The sequence below is a fragment of the Oncorhynchus mykiss genome, chromosome 21 (assembly GCF_013265735.2).
Source record: "Oncorhynchus mykiss isolate Arlee chromosome 21, USDA_OmykA_1.1, whole genome shotgun sequence".
Classification (NCBI taxonomy): Eukaryota; Metazoa; Chordata; class Actinopteri; order Salmoniformes; family Salmonidae; genus Oncorhynchus; species Oncorhynchus mykiss.
Window position 1 is genome coordinate 62,388,259 of NC_048585.1, and position 13,376 is coordinate 62,401,634.

The window sequence follows — 13,376 nt, forward strand, 5'->3', positions numbered from 1 at the left end:
TCAGGACAGAGGACGGGTTCACCTCAGGACAGAGGACGGGTTCACCTCAGGACAGAGGACGGATTCACCTCAGGACAGAGGACGGATTCACCTCAGGACTGCAGTAACTCTGGATGGGTTCACCTCAGGACAGAGGACGGATTCACCTCAGGACAGAGGACGGATTCACTTCAGGACAGAGGACGGGTTCACCTCAGGACTGCAGTAACTCTGGATGGGTTCACCTCAGGACAGAGGACGGGTTCACCTCAGGACAGAGGACGGGTTCACCTCCGGACAGAGGACGGGTTCACCTCAGGACTGAGGATGGGTTCACCTCAGGACAGAGGACGGGTTCACCTCAGGACTGAGGACGGGTTCACCTCAGGACAGAGGACGGGTTCACCTCAGGACAGAGGACGGGTTCACCTCAGGACAGAGGACGGGTTCACCTCAGGACAGAGGACGGGTTCACCTCCGGACAGAGGACGGGTTCACCTCAGGACTGAGGACAGGTTCACCTCAGGACAGAGGATGGGTTCACCTCAGGACAGAGGACGGGTTCACCTCAGGACTGAGGACGGGTTCACCTCAGGACAGAGGACGGGTTCACCTCAGGACAGAGGACGGATTCACCTCAGGACTGAGGACGGGTTCACCTCAGGACAGAGGACAGGTTCACCTCAGGACAGAGGACGGGTTCACCTCAGGACAGAGGACGGGTTCACCTCAGGACAGAGGACGGGTTCACCTCAGGACAGAGGACGGGTTCACCTCAGGACTGAGGACAGGTTCACCTCAGGACAGAGGACGGGTTCACCTCAGGACAGAGGACGGGTTCACCTCAGGACAGAGGACGGGTTCACCTCAGGACAGAGGACGGGTTCACCTCAGGACAGAGGACAGGTTCACCTCAGGACAGAGGACGGGTTCACCTCAGGACTGAGGACGGGTTCACCTCAGGACAGAGGACGGGTTCACCTCAGGACAGAGGACGGGTTCACCTCAGGACAGAGGACGGGTTCACCTCAGGACAGAGGACGGGTTCACCTCAGGACAGAGGACGGGTTCACCTCAGGACAGAGGACGGATTCACCTCAGGACAGAGGACGGATTCACCTCAGGACTGCAGTAACTCTGGATGGGTTCACCTCAGGACAGAGGACGGATTCACCTCAGGACAGAGGACGGATTCACTTCAGGACAGAGGACGGGTTCACCTCAGGACTGCAGTAACTCTGGATGGGTTCACCTCAGGACAGAGGACGGGTTCACCTCAGGACAGAGGACGGGTTCACCTCAGGACTGCAGTAACTCTGGATGGGTTCACCTCAGGACAGAGGACGGGTTCACCTCAGGACAGAGGACGGGTTCACCTCAGGACTGCAGTAACTCTGGACTGATTCACCTCAGGACTGCAGTAACTCTGGACCGATTCACCTCAGGACAGAGGACGGGTTCACCTCAGGACAGAGGACGGGTTCACCTCAGGACTGCAGTAAATCTGGACTGATTCACCTCAGGACTGCAGTAAATCTGGACTGATTCCCCTCAGGACTGCAGTAACTATGGACTGATTCACCTCAGGACTGCAGTAACTCTGGACCGATTCACCTCAGGACAGAGGACGGGTTCACCTCAGGACTGGGAACTCATTGTCCTACAAGGAGAGATGGCAGACAAGGGTTAGAGATCCTTCTGAGGTGCTGATACACAGCTGATGGGGAGGAGACACACAGCTGATGGGGAGGAGACACAGCTGATGGGGAGGAGACACAGCTGATGGGGCGGAGACACACAGCTGATGGGGAGGAGACACACAGTGAGACACACAGCTGATGGGGAGGAGACACAGCTGATGGGGAGGAGACACAGCTGATGGGGAGGAGACACACAGCTGATGGGGAGGAGACACACAGCTGATGGGGAGGAGACACAGCTGATGGGGGCTAGACACACAGCTGATGGGGAGGAGACACAGCTGATGGGGGCTAGACACACAGCTGATGGGGAGGAGACACAGCTGATGGGGAGGAGACACAGCTAATGGGGGCTAGACACACAGCTGATGGGGAGGAGACACACAGCTGATGGGGCGGAGACACACAGTGAGACACACAGCTGATGGGGAGGAGACACAGCTGATGGGGAGGAGACACAGCTGATGGGGGCTAGACACACAGCTGATGGGGAGGAGACACAGCTGATGGGGGCTAGACACACAGCTGATGGGGAGGAGACACAGCTGATGGGGAGGAGACACAGCTGATGGGGGCTAGACACACAGCTGATGGGGAGGAGACACACAGCTGATGGGGCGGAGACACACAGTGAGACACACAGCTGATGGGGAGGAGACACAGCTGATGGGGGCTAGACACACAGCTGATGGGGAGGAGATACAGCTGATGGGGAGGAGACACACAGCTGATGGGGAGGAGACACACAGCTGATGGGGAGGAGACACACAGCTGATGGGGCGGAGACAGAGCTGATGGGGGCTAGACACACAGCTGATGGGGCGGAGACACAGCTGATGGGGAGGAGACACAGCTGATGGGGAGGAGACACACAGCTGATGGGGAGGAGACACAGCTGATGGGGAGGAGACACACAGCTGATGTGGAGAAGAGACACAGGAGGTGGAGGAGAGGAGAGTGGGAGGAGGTGGAGGGGAGGGGGGGTGGAGGAGAGGATGGGGAGGTGAGGAGAGGGGGTGGAGGAGAAGAGAGGGGGGGAGAAGGTGGAGGAGAGGGGGAGGAGGTGGAGGAGAGGGGGGGTGGAGGAGAGCGGGAGGAGGTGGAGGAGAGGGGGAGGTGGAGGAGAGGGGGAGGAGGTGGAGGAGAGGGGGAGGAGGTGGAGGAGAGGGGGGGTGGAGGAGAGCGGGAGGAGGTGGAGGAGAGGGGGAGGTGGAGGAGAGGGGGAGGAGGTGGAGGAGAGGGGGAGGAGGTGGAGGAGAGGAGAGGAGGAGGAGGTAGATGAGAGTAAAGCACCCACACAAATCTAAAGTCCTCCATGTACTCTCCTCTCTACCCCGTTACAATTAATGAAAGAGCCTAAAAACCTTTCCTGAAGGGGTATGACTACGGTAATGTTGAGCTAGCAGAGCTGCCTTTCCTGAAGGGGTATGACTACGGTAATGTTGAGCTAGCAGAGCTGCCTTTCCTGAAGGGGTATGACTACGGTAATGTTGAGCTAGCAGAGCTGCCTTTCCTGAAGGGGTATGACTACGGTAATGTTGAGCTAGCAGAGCTGCCTTTCCTGAAGGGGTATGACTACGGTAATGTTGAGCTAGCAGAGCTGCCTTTCCTGAAGGGGTATGACTACGGTAATGTTGAGCTAGCAGAGCTGCCTTTCCTGAAGGGGTATGACTACAGTAATGTTGAGCTAGCAGAGCTGCCTTTCCTGAAGGGGTATGACTACGGTAATGTTGAGCTAGCAGAGCTGCCTTTCCTGAAGGGGTATGACTACGGTAATGTTGAGCTAGCAGAGCTGCCTTTCCTGAAGGGGTATGACTACGGTAATGTTGAGCTAGCAGAGCTGCCTTTCATTTTTATATGTTTTTACACTCCCACAATAATCCTCTCTGCCTTTCTTCCTTTCTCTCTCTTTCTCTGCTTCTGTCTGCCTTTTTCTCCCTCCCTCCATATATCCCTTCCCTCCCCTCCCTCTCTCTATCTCCTCCCTACCGCTCTCTATCCCTCCCCTCCCTGCCTCTCTCTATCTCCTCCCCCCCTCTCTCTATCTCCTCCCTACCTCTCTCTATCTCCTCCCTGCCTCTCTCTATCTCCTCCCTGCCTCTCTCTATCTCCTCCCTGCCTCTCTATATCTCCTCCCTGCCTCTCTCTATCTCCTCCGTGCCTCTCTCTATCTCCTCCCTGCCTCTCTCTATCTCCTCCCTACCGCTCTCTATCTCCTCCCTCCCTCTCTCTATCCTCTCCCTTCCTCTCTCTATCTCCTCCCTACCGCTCTCTATCCCTCCCCTCCCTGCCTCTCTCTATCTCCTCCCCCCCTCTCTCTATCTCCTCCCTACCTCTCTCTATCTCCTCCCTGCCTCTCTCTATCTCCTCCCTACCTCTCTCTATCTCCTCCCTACCTCTCTCTATCTCCTCCCTGCCTCTCTCTATCTCCTCCCTACCTCTCTCTAGCTCCTCCCTACCTCTCTCTATCCCTCCCCTCCCTCTCTCTCTCTATCTCCTCCCTCTATCCCCTCCCTCACTCTATCCCTTCCTCTCTCTCTCTATCCCCTCACTCTCCCCTCCCTCTATCCCCCCCTTCCTCTCTCTATCCCATCCCTCTCTCTCTCTATTCCCTCCCTCTCTCTCTATCCCCTCCCTCTCCCCTCCCTCTATCCCCTCCCTCCCTCTATCCCCTTCCTCTCTCTATCCCCTTCCTCTCTCTATCCCCTCCCTCTCCCCTCTCTCTATCCCCTCCCTCCCTCCCACCCTCTTTCCCCTCCCTCTCCCCTCCCTCTCTCTATCCCCTCCCTCCCACCCTCTATCCCCTCCCTCCCACCTTCTATCCCCTCCCTCCCACCCTATCCCTCCCTCCCTCTCCCTCTCCCCTCCCTTCCAGCCTCTTTCTATCCCCTCCCTCCCACCCTCTATCCCCTCCCACCCTCTATCCCCTCCCTCCCAGCCTCTTTCTATCCCCTCCCTCCCATCCTCTATCCCCTCCCACCCTCTATCCCCTCTCTCCCAGCCTCTTTCTATCCCCTCCCTCCCACCCTCTATCCCTCCCTCCCTCTCCCCTCCCTCCATTCTCTCTCTCCTTCTATTTTTTTCAACCCCTCTCTATTCCATGCCTACTGCTGCCTCCCGTCTCTCTCTGCATTCTCTGCAGTAAATCTTGTAGTGCATTCTGGGTAGCAGCGAGGCTGTGTGTTATTGTGAAACCGTGACTCGGCTGTGCCTGTCTCTCACTGACACAGACAGAAGGACAATGTCTCTCTCTCACTCTCGCTCGCTCGCTCACACACATAAACATACTCTCTCTCTCTCTCTCTCTCTTTCTCTCTCTCTGTCTTAGCTGAGAATAAGACTGCTATTGATGAGATAATGTGTGTCTGTGTGTGTTATCGTTTCAGAGGTGAAATGTAAGTAAATTACTTTTCAGGACATCAGATGCAATATAATCAAATTGAAGAGACAGGAAGAGAGAGAGAAATAGGGTAGAGAGAGAGAGAAAGACAGAGAGAGAGAGAAAGACAGAGAGAGAGAGAAAGACGGAGAGAGAGAGAGAGAAAGACAGAGAGAGAGAGAGAGAGAAAGACAGAGAGAGAGAGAGAAAGACGGAGAGAGAGAGAGAGAGAGAGAGAGACAGAGAGAGAGAGACAGACAGAGAGTGAGAGAGAGACAGAGAGTGAGAGAGAGACAGACAGACAGACAGACAGACAGACAGACAGACAAGACAGACAGACAGACAGACAGACAGACAGACAGACAGACAGACAGACAGACAGACAGACAGACAGACAGACAGACAGACAGACAGACAAGACAGACAGACAGACAGACAGACAGACAGACAGACAGACAGACAGACAGACAGACCAGAGCCCTATTCCCTATATAGTGCACTACTTTAGACCAGAGCCCTATTCCCTATATAGTGCACTACTTTAGACCAGAGCCCTATTCCCTATATAGTGCACTACTTTAGACCAGGGCTCTATTCCCTATATAGTGCACCACTATAGACCAGGGCCCAATTCCCTATATAGTGCACTACTATAGACCAGGGCCCAATTCCCTATATAGTGCACTACTTTAGACCAGGGCCCTATGTCATTTGGGACATTTCCCTGATTACTACAGGTCTTTCTGAATAAATGACGCACAATCCACCTAGCCTGCTACCACACACACACACACACACACACACACACACACACACACACACACACACACACACACACACACACACACACACACACACAGAGAATCACAGACCACTCCGCAAAGCCTGAGACAGAAGATCACTCCCTCCCCTCTTCCCTCCTTCCCTCCCCTCTTCCTTCCTTCCCTTCTCCATACCTCCCTCCCTCCCCTCTCCCCCCCCTCTTCCTTCCTTCCCTCCTTCCCTTCTCCATACCTCCCTCCCATCCCTCTCTCCCTCCATCCCTCCCCTCTCTCCCTCCTTCCCTTCTCTATACCTCCCTCCTTCCCTTCTCCATACCTCCCTCCTATCCCTCTCTCCCTCTTTCCCTTCTCCTCCCCTCTCTTCCTCCTTCCCTTCTCCATACCTCCCTCGCTACCCCTCTCTCCCTCCTTCCCTTCTCCCTCCCCTCTCTTCCTCCTTCCCTTCTCCATCCCTCTCTCCCACTAGACTTACTGTGTTGCCGGGTCGTGGTGGGGATAATAGCATCTCTGGATATTCCACGGCGGATTCATCTTCATAACGATAAAGGCCAGGTCTATCCGTGCAGGGGGTTATGCTGCGGGGTCCGGGGGAGAGAGAGGAGATCGCTACGGCAATGACAGAGAGAGAGAGATAGAGAGAGAGAGAAAAGGAGAGAGGAGATCGCTACGGCAACAGACAGAGAGAGAGAGAGAAAGAGAGAGAGAGAAAAAGAGAGAGAGATAGAATAGACTGAGCTGCAGTAACACAGAGGGGGAGGGGACTGGCTACAGGGGCAGCAGCCAATCAGAAAGAAGAGCGAGGAAGGAGGGAGCTCATTGATTGGTTGATGAGCTCTCTAAGTCTCTCTCAAGTGCTCTTTCTCTCTGTCTGTTTCTTTCTCTTTTCACCCTCTCCCTCTCTCTATGTGTCTCTCTCTCTCTCTCTTTCCCTCTCTCTCTCTCTCTCTCTCTCTCTCTTTCCCTCTCTCTCTCTCTCTCTCTCTCTTTCCCTCTCTCTCTCTCTCTCTCTCTGTCTCTCTCTCTCTCTCTCTCTCTCTCTCTCTCTCTCTTTCCCTCTCTCTTTCCCTCTCTCTCTCTCTCTCTCTCTCTCTCTCTCTCTCTCCCTCTCTCTCTGTGTCTGTGTCTCTCTCTCTCTTTCTCTCTCTCTCAATTCAATTCAATTCAAAGGGCTTTATTGGCATGGGAAACATATGTTTAATGAATGTAATCCATTTTAAAATCAGGCTGTAACACAACAAAATACAGAAAAAGTCAAGGGGTGTGAATACTTTCTGAAGGAGCTGTAGAACAAGGTGTAGCTAGTTAGCACAGTGCCACCCACACCAACCAATGGGAACATCCCAAAGGAACATCCCAACCCATCCACCATGACCATCCACACTACCCATCCACCCTACCCATTCACCCTCGACCATCCATCCTGACCATCCATACTACCCATCCACCCTACCCATCCACCCTACCCATCCACCCTACCCATTCACCCCGACCATCCATCCTGACCATCCACCCTACCCATCCATACTACCCATCCACCCTACCCATCCATCCTACCCATCCACCCTACCCATCCACCCCACCCATCCATCCTACCCAACCACCCTACCCATCCACCCTACCCATCCACCCTACCCATCCACCCTGACCATCCACACTACCCATCCACCCTACCCATCCACCCTGACCATCCACCCTACCCATCCACCCTGACCATCCACCCTACCCATCCACCCTACCCATCCACCCTACCCATCCACCCTGACCATCCACCCTGACCATCCACCCTGACCATCCACCCCGACCATCCACCTGACCCTGACCATCCACCCTACCCATCCACCCTGACCATCCACCCTGACCAACCACCCTGACCATCCACCCTGACCATTCACCTGACCATCCAGCCCAACCATCCAACCTACCCATCCACCCTGACCATCCACAATACCCATCCACCCTACCCATCCACCCTGACCATCCACAATACCCATCCACCCTACCCATCCACCCTGACCATCCACCCTACCCATCCACCCTGACCATCCACCCTACCCATCCACCCTACCCATCCACCCTACCCATCCACCCTGACCATCCACCCTGACCATCCACCCTGACCATCCACCCCGACCATCCACCTGACCCTGATCATCCACCCGACCATCCACCCTGACCCTGACCAACCACCCCGACCATCCACCCTGACCATCCACCCCGACCATCCACCTGACCCTGACCATCCACCCGACCATCCACCCTGACCCTGACCAACCACCCCGACCATCCACCCTGACCATCCACCCTGACCATCCACCCCGACCATCCACCTGACCCTGACCATCCACCCGACCATCCACCCTGACCCTGACCAACTGCCCCGACCATCCATCCTACCCATCCACCCTACCCATCCATCCTACCCATCCACCCTACCCATCCACCCTGACCATCCACACTACCCATCCACCCTACCCATCCACCCTACCCATCCACCCTGACCATCCACACTACCCATCCATCCTACCCATCCACCCTGACCATCCACACTACCCATCCACCCTACCCATCCACCCTGACCATCCACCCTACCCATCCACCCTGACCATTCACACTACCCATCCACCTTGACCATCCACCCTGACCAACCACCCTGACCATCCACCCTGACCGTCCACCCTGACCATTCACCTGACCATCCAGCCTGACCATCCAACCTACCCATCCACCCTGACCATCCACCCTACCCATCCACCCTGACCATCCACAGTACCCATCCACACTACCCATCCACCCTACCCATCCACCCTGACCATCCACACTACCCATCCACCCTACCCATCCACCCTGACCATCCACCCTACCCATCCACCCTGACCATCCACACTACCCATCCACCCCGACCATCCACCCTACCCATCCACCTTGACCATCCACCCTGACCAACCACCCTGACCATCCACCCTGACCGTCCACCCTGACCATTCACCTGACCATCCAGCCCAACCATCCAACCTACCCATCCACCCTGACCATCCACCCTACCCATCCACCCTACCCATCCACCCTACCCATCCACCCTGACCATCCACCCTGACCATCCACCCTGACCATCCACCCTGACCATCCACCCCGACCATCCACCTGACCCTGACCATCCACCCGACCATCCACCCTGACCCTGACCAACCACCCCGACCATCCACCCTGACCATCCACCCTGACCATCCACCTTGACCATCCACCCTGACCATCCACCCTGTATATAGCCTCCACATTGACTCTGTACCGGTACCCCCTGTATATAGCCTCTACATTGACTCTGTACCGGTACCCCCTGTATATAGCCTCTACATTGACTCTCTACCGGTGCCCCCTATATATAGCCTCCACATTGACTCTGTACCGGTACACCCTGTATATAGCCTCCACATTGACTCTGTACCGGTACCCCCTGTATATAGCCTCCACACTGACTCTGTACCGGTACCCCCTGTATATAGCCTCCACATTGACTCTGTACCGTACCCATCCACCCTCCACATTGACTCTGTACCGTAACACCCTGTATATAGCCTCCACATTGACTCTGTACCGTAACACCCTGTATATAGCCTCCACATTGACTCTGTACCGTAACACCCTGTATATAGCCTCCACATTGACGCTGTACTGTAACACCCTGTATATAGCCTCCACATTGACTCTGTACCGTAACACCCTGTATATAGCCTCCACATTGACTCTGTACCGGTACACCCTGTATATAGCCTCCACATTGACTCTGTACCGTAACACCCTGTATATAGTCTCCACATTGACTCTGTACCGGTACCCCCTGTATATAGCCTCCACATTGACTCTGTACCGGTACCCCCTGTATATAGCCTCCACATTGACTCTGTACCGTAACACCCTGTATATAGCCTCCACATTGACTCTTGATCTTTCCACCCCTATTCTTGTCCATGTTGGTCTGCGAACATACAACCTTCCTGCCATGGCGACAGGAGGAAGGAAACAGCATATCTAAGACGTAAGGGAAACAGCATATCTAAGACATAAGGGGAAACAGCATATCTAAGACCTAAGGGGAAACGATATATCTAAGACGTAAGGGAACGATATATCTAAGACCTAAGGGGAAACGATATATCTAAGACGTAAGGGAAACGATATATCTAAGACGTAAGGGAAACAGCATATCTAAGACCTAAGGGAAACAGCATATCTAAGACCTAAGGGGAAACGATATATCTAAGACCTAAGGGGAAATGACATATCTAAGACCTAAGGGGAAACGATATATCTAAGACATAAGGGAAACAGCATATCTAAGACCTAAGGGGAAACAGCATATCTAAGACCTAAGGGGAAACAACATATCTAAGACCTAAGGGGAAACTATATATCTAAGACGTAAGGGAAACAGCATATCTAAGACCTAAGGGAAACAGCATATCTAAGACCTAAGGGAAACAGCATATCTAAGACCTAAGGGAAACAGCATATCTAAGACCTAAGGGGAAACGACATATCTAAGACCTAAGGGAAACAGCATATCTAAGACCTGAGGGGAAACAGCATATCTAAGACCTAAGGGAAACAGCATATCTAAGACATAAGGGGAAACGACATATTTAAGACCTAAGGGAAACAGCATATCTAAGACCTAAGGGAAACAGCATATCTAAGACCTGAGGGGAAACAGCATATCTAAGACCTAAGGGAAACAGCATATCTAAGACATAAGGGGAAACGACATATCTAAGACCTAAGGGAAACAGCATATCTAAGACATAAGGGGAAACGACATATCTAAGACCTAAGGGAAACAGCATATCTAAGACATAAGGGGAAACGACATATCTAAGACCTAAGGGAAACAGCATATCTAAGACCTAAGGGAAACAGCATATCTAAGACATAAGGGGAAACGACATATCTAAGACCTAAGGGAAACAGCATATCTAAGACCTAAGGGGAAATGACATATCTAAGACCTAAGGGAAACAGCATATCTAAGACCTAAGGGAAACAGCATATCTAAGACCTAAGGGAAACAGCATATCTAAGACCTAAGGGGAAACGACATATCTAAGACCAAAGGGAAACAGCATATCTAAGACCTAAGGGAAACAGCATATCTAAGACATAAGGGGAAACGACATATCTAAGACCTAAGGGGAAATGACATATCTAAGACCTAAGGGGAAATGACATATCTAAGACCTAAGGGGAAATGACATATCTAAGACATAAGGGGAAATGACATATCTAAGACCTAAGGGGAAACGACATATCTAAGACCTAAGGGAAACAGCATATCTAAGACCTGAGGGGAAACAGCATATCTAAGACCTAAGGGGAAATGACATATCTAAGACCTAAGGGGAAATGACATATCTAAGACATAAGGGGAAATGACATATCTAAGACCTAAGGGGAAACGACATATCTAAGACCTGAGGGGAAACGACATATCTAAGACCTAAAAGGGAAGGGTCACTTGTTTTTATTATTATTTTGGTTATTAGGGGGGTTCACTTGTTTTAAATATTATTTTGGGTGCAGGGAAGGGTCACTTGTTTTAATTATTATTTTGGGTACGGGGGGTCACTTGTTTTAATTATTATTTTGGGTGCAGGGAAGGGTCACTTGTTTTAATTATTATTTTGGGCTTAAGGGGAGGGTCACTTGTTTTAATTATTATTTTGGGTATTAGGGGAGGGTCACTTGTTTTAATGATTATTTTGGGTATTAGGGGAGGGTCACTTGTTTTAATGATTATTTTGGGTATTAGGGGAGGGTCACTTGTTTTAATGATTATTTTGGGTATTAGGGGAGGGTGACTTGTTTTAATGATTATTTTGGGTATTAGGGGAGGGTCACTTGTTTTAATGATTATTTTGGGTATTAGGGGGGTTCACTTGTTTTAATTATTATTTTTGGTACCCGGGGTCACTTGTTTTAATTATTATTTTGGGTACTGGAGAATAATCAGAATTAGTTGGTAACATAGGTAAGATGTTTTATATTCATCATATGTTTGTAAGTTACTTCTCATCAGAATGTGTTTGTATAATACTGTGGCCGGGTTGCAGTATCTGTTCTCTGTCAAGACTAAGTTATTTGGCCCGGAGAGAGGGGAGAGGTCAAGCGTGTATCTCTTTTCTCCACAATGTCTGTGTGCCAGTCAATGTGTCTCTGTGATCTTGTCAAGATAGGATGGATTTGATATATGCCTGTTGATATGGAGGATTTGTTTATGGTTCTGAGTTTGAGAAAAGGACATAGTTTAGGAGACAGAGCTGAACGATAAATTATGCCAATGCTGTCTGGCTATGTGCGTTTTTGCTATAAAGGTTCTCAGTTGCAATGTGTAAGGGACTCTCAGAGAATGCATTGATAGTGGAAAGCCTTCCCAGAAGAGCGGAGGCTGGCTGTTATAGCAGCAATGTTCCAACATCTAGTTGAAAGCCTTCCCAGAAGAGTGGAGGCTGTTATAGCAGCAATGTTCCTACGTCTAATGGAAAACCTTCCCAGAAGAGTGGAGACTGTTATACCAGCAATGTTCCTACATCTAGTGGAAAGCCTTCCCAGAAGAGTGGAGGCTGTTATAGCAACAATGTCCCTACATCTAGTGGAAAGCCTTCCCAGAAGAGTGGAGGCTGTTATAGCAGCAATGTTCCTACATCTAGTGGAAAGCCTTCCCAGAAGAGTGGAGGCTGTTATAGCAACAATGTTCCTACATCTAGTGGAAAGCCTTCCCAGAAGAGTGGAGGCTGTTATAGCAACAATGTTCCTACATCTAGTGTAAAGCCTTCCCAGAAGAGTGGAGGCTGTTATAGCAGCAATGTTCCAACATCTAGTGGAAAGCCTTCCCAGAAGAGTGGAGGCTGTTGTAGCAGCAAAGGGGGACCAACTCCATTTAAAGCCCATGATTTTGGAATGAGATGTTCGACAAGCAGGTGTCCACATACTTCTGGTCATGTAGTGTATGTATAGATTGCATTTTGATTACTGCTACAGTGCTGTTTGTACACAGCCTATATATATATATATATATAGCCTCGTTTTATATATATATGTATATTTTTTAACTTTCTTTTTTTTTTTTAATGTTTTCCTAACTCATCATTTTTTTTACTGTATTGTTGGTTAAGGGCTTGTAGGTAAGCATTTCACTGTACTCTCTCACTCTCCTGTTGTATTCGGTTGTATTCGGTGCATGTGAAAAATGTGAAAAATCTAATTTCATTTAATTGGATTCGCAGTTCTTGATTTCTTGTTTATTTTGTATTTTTTTGTGCGTTAATTACTTGTGTACTTGTTTGACATTTCCATTATTAGGTTCTAGTAATATAAGCAATTCACTTTAGTACCATATGTCACACCCTGATCTGTTTCACCTGTCCTTGTGATTGTCTCCACCTCCCTCCAGGTGTCACCCATCTTCCCTGTTTATCCCCTGGGTATTTATACCTGTGTTCTCTGTTTGTCCATTGCCAGTTCATCTTGTTTGTTCAAGTCATCATT

General features: G+C 51.0%; 1 protein-coding gene across 5 annotated transcripts in view; it reads right to left on the minus strand.

Annotated features, from left to right (window-relative positions):
• The window catches only part of trim2b (tripartite motif containing 2b), a 32,396-nt gene extending 25,703 nt beyond the window's left edge, over positions 1–6,693 (minus strand). For 2 of the 5 annotated variants that reach the window (XR_005038688.1, XM_036958364.1), the window contains exons 1-2: positions 6,313–6,693; positions 1–1,639 (exon numbers count right to left, since the gene is read on the minus strand). The exon at positions 1–1,639 is cut by the window's left edge. The gene's annotated coding sequence lies outside the window, so the exon portion shown is untranslated. The remainder of the gene's footprint in view (positions 1,640–6,312) is intronic. The other 3 variants (XM_036958367.1, XM_036958366.1, XM_036958365.1) reach the window with 3 other exon arrangements.
• Between the last annotated feature and the right edge of the window lie 6,683 nt (positions 6,694–13,376).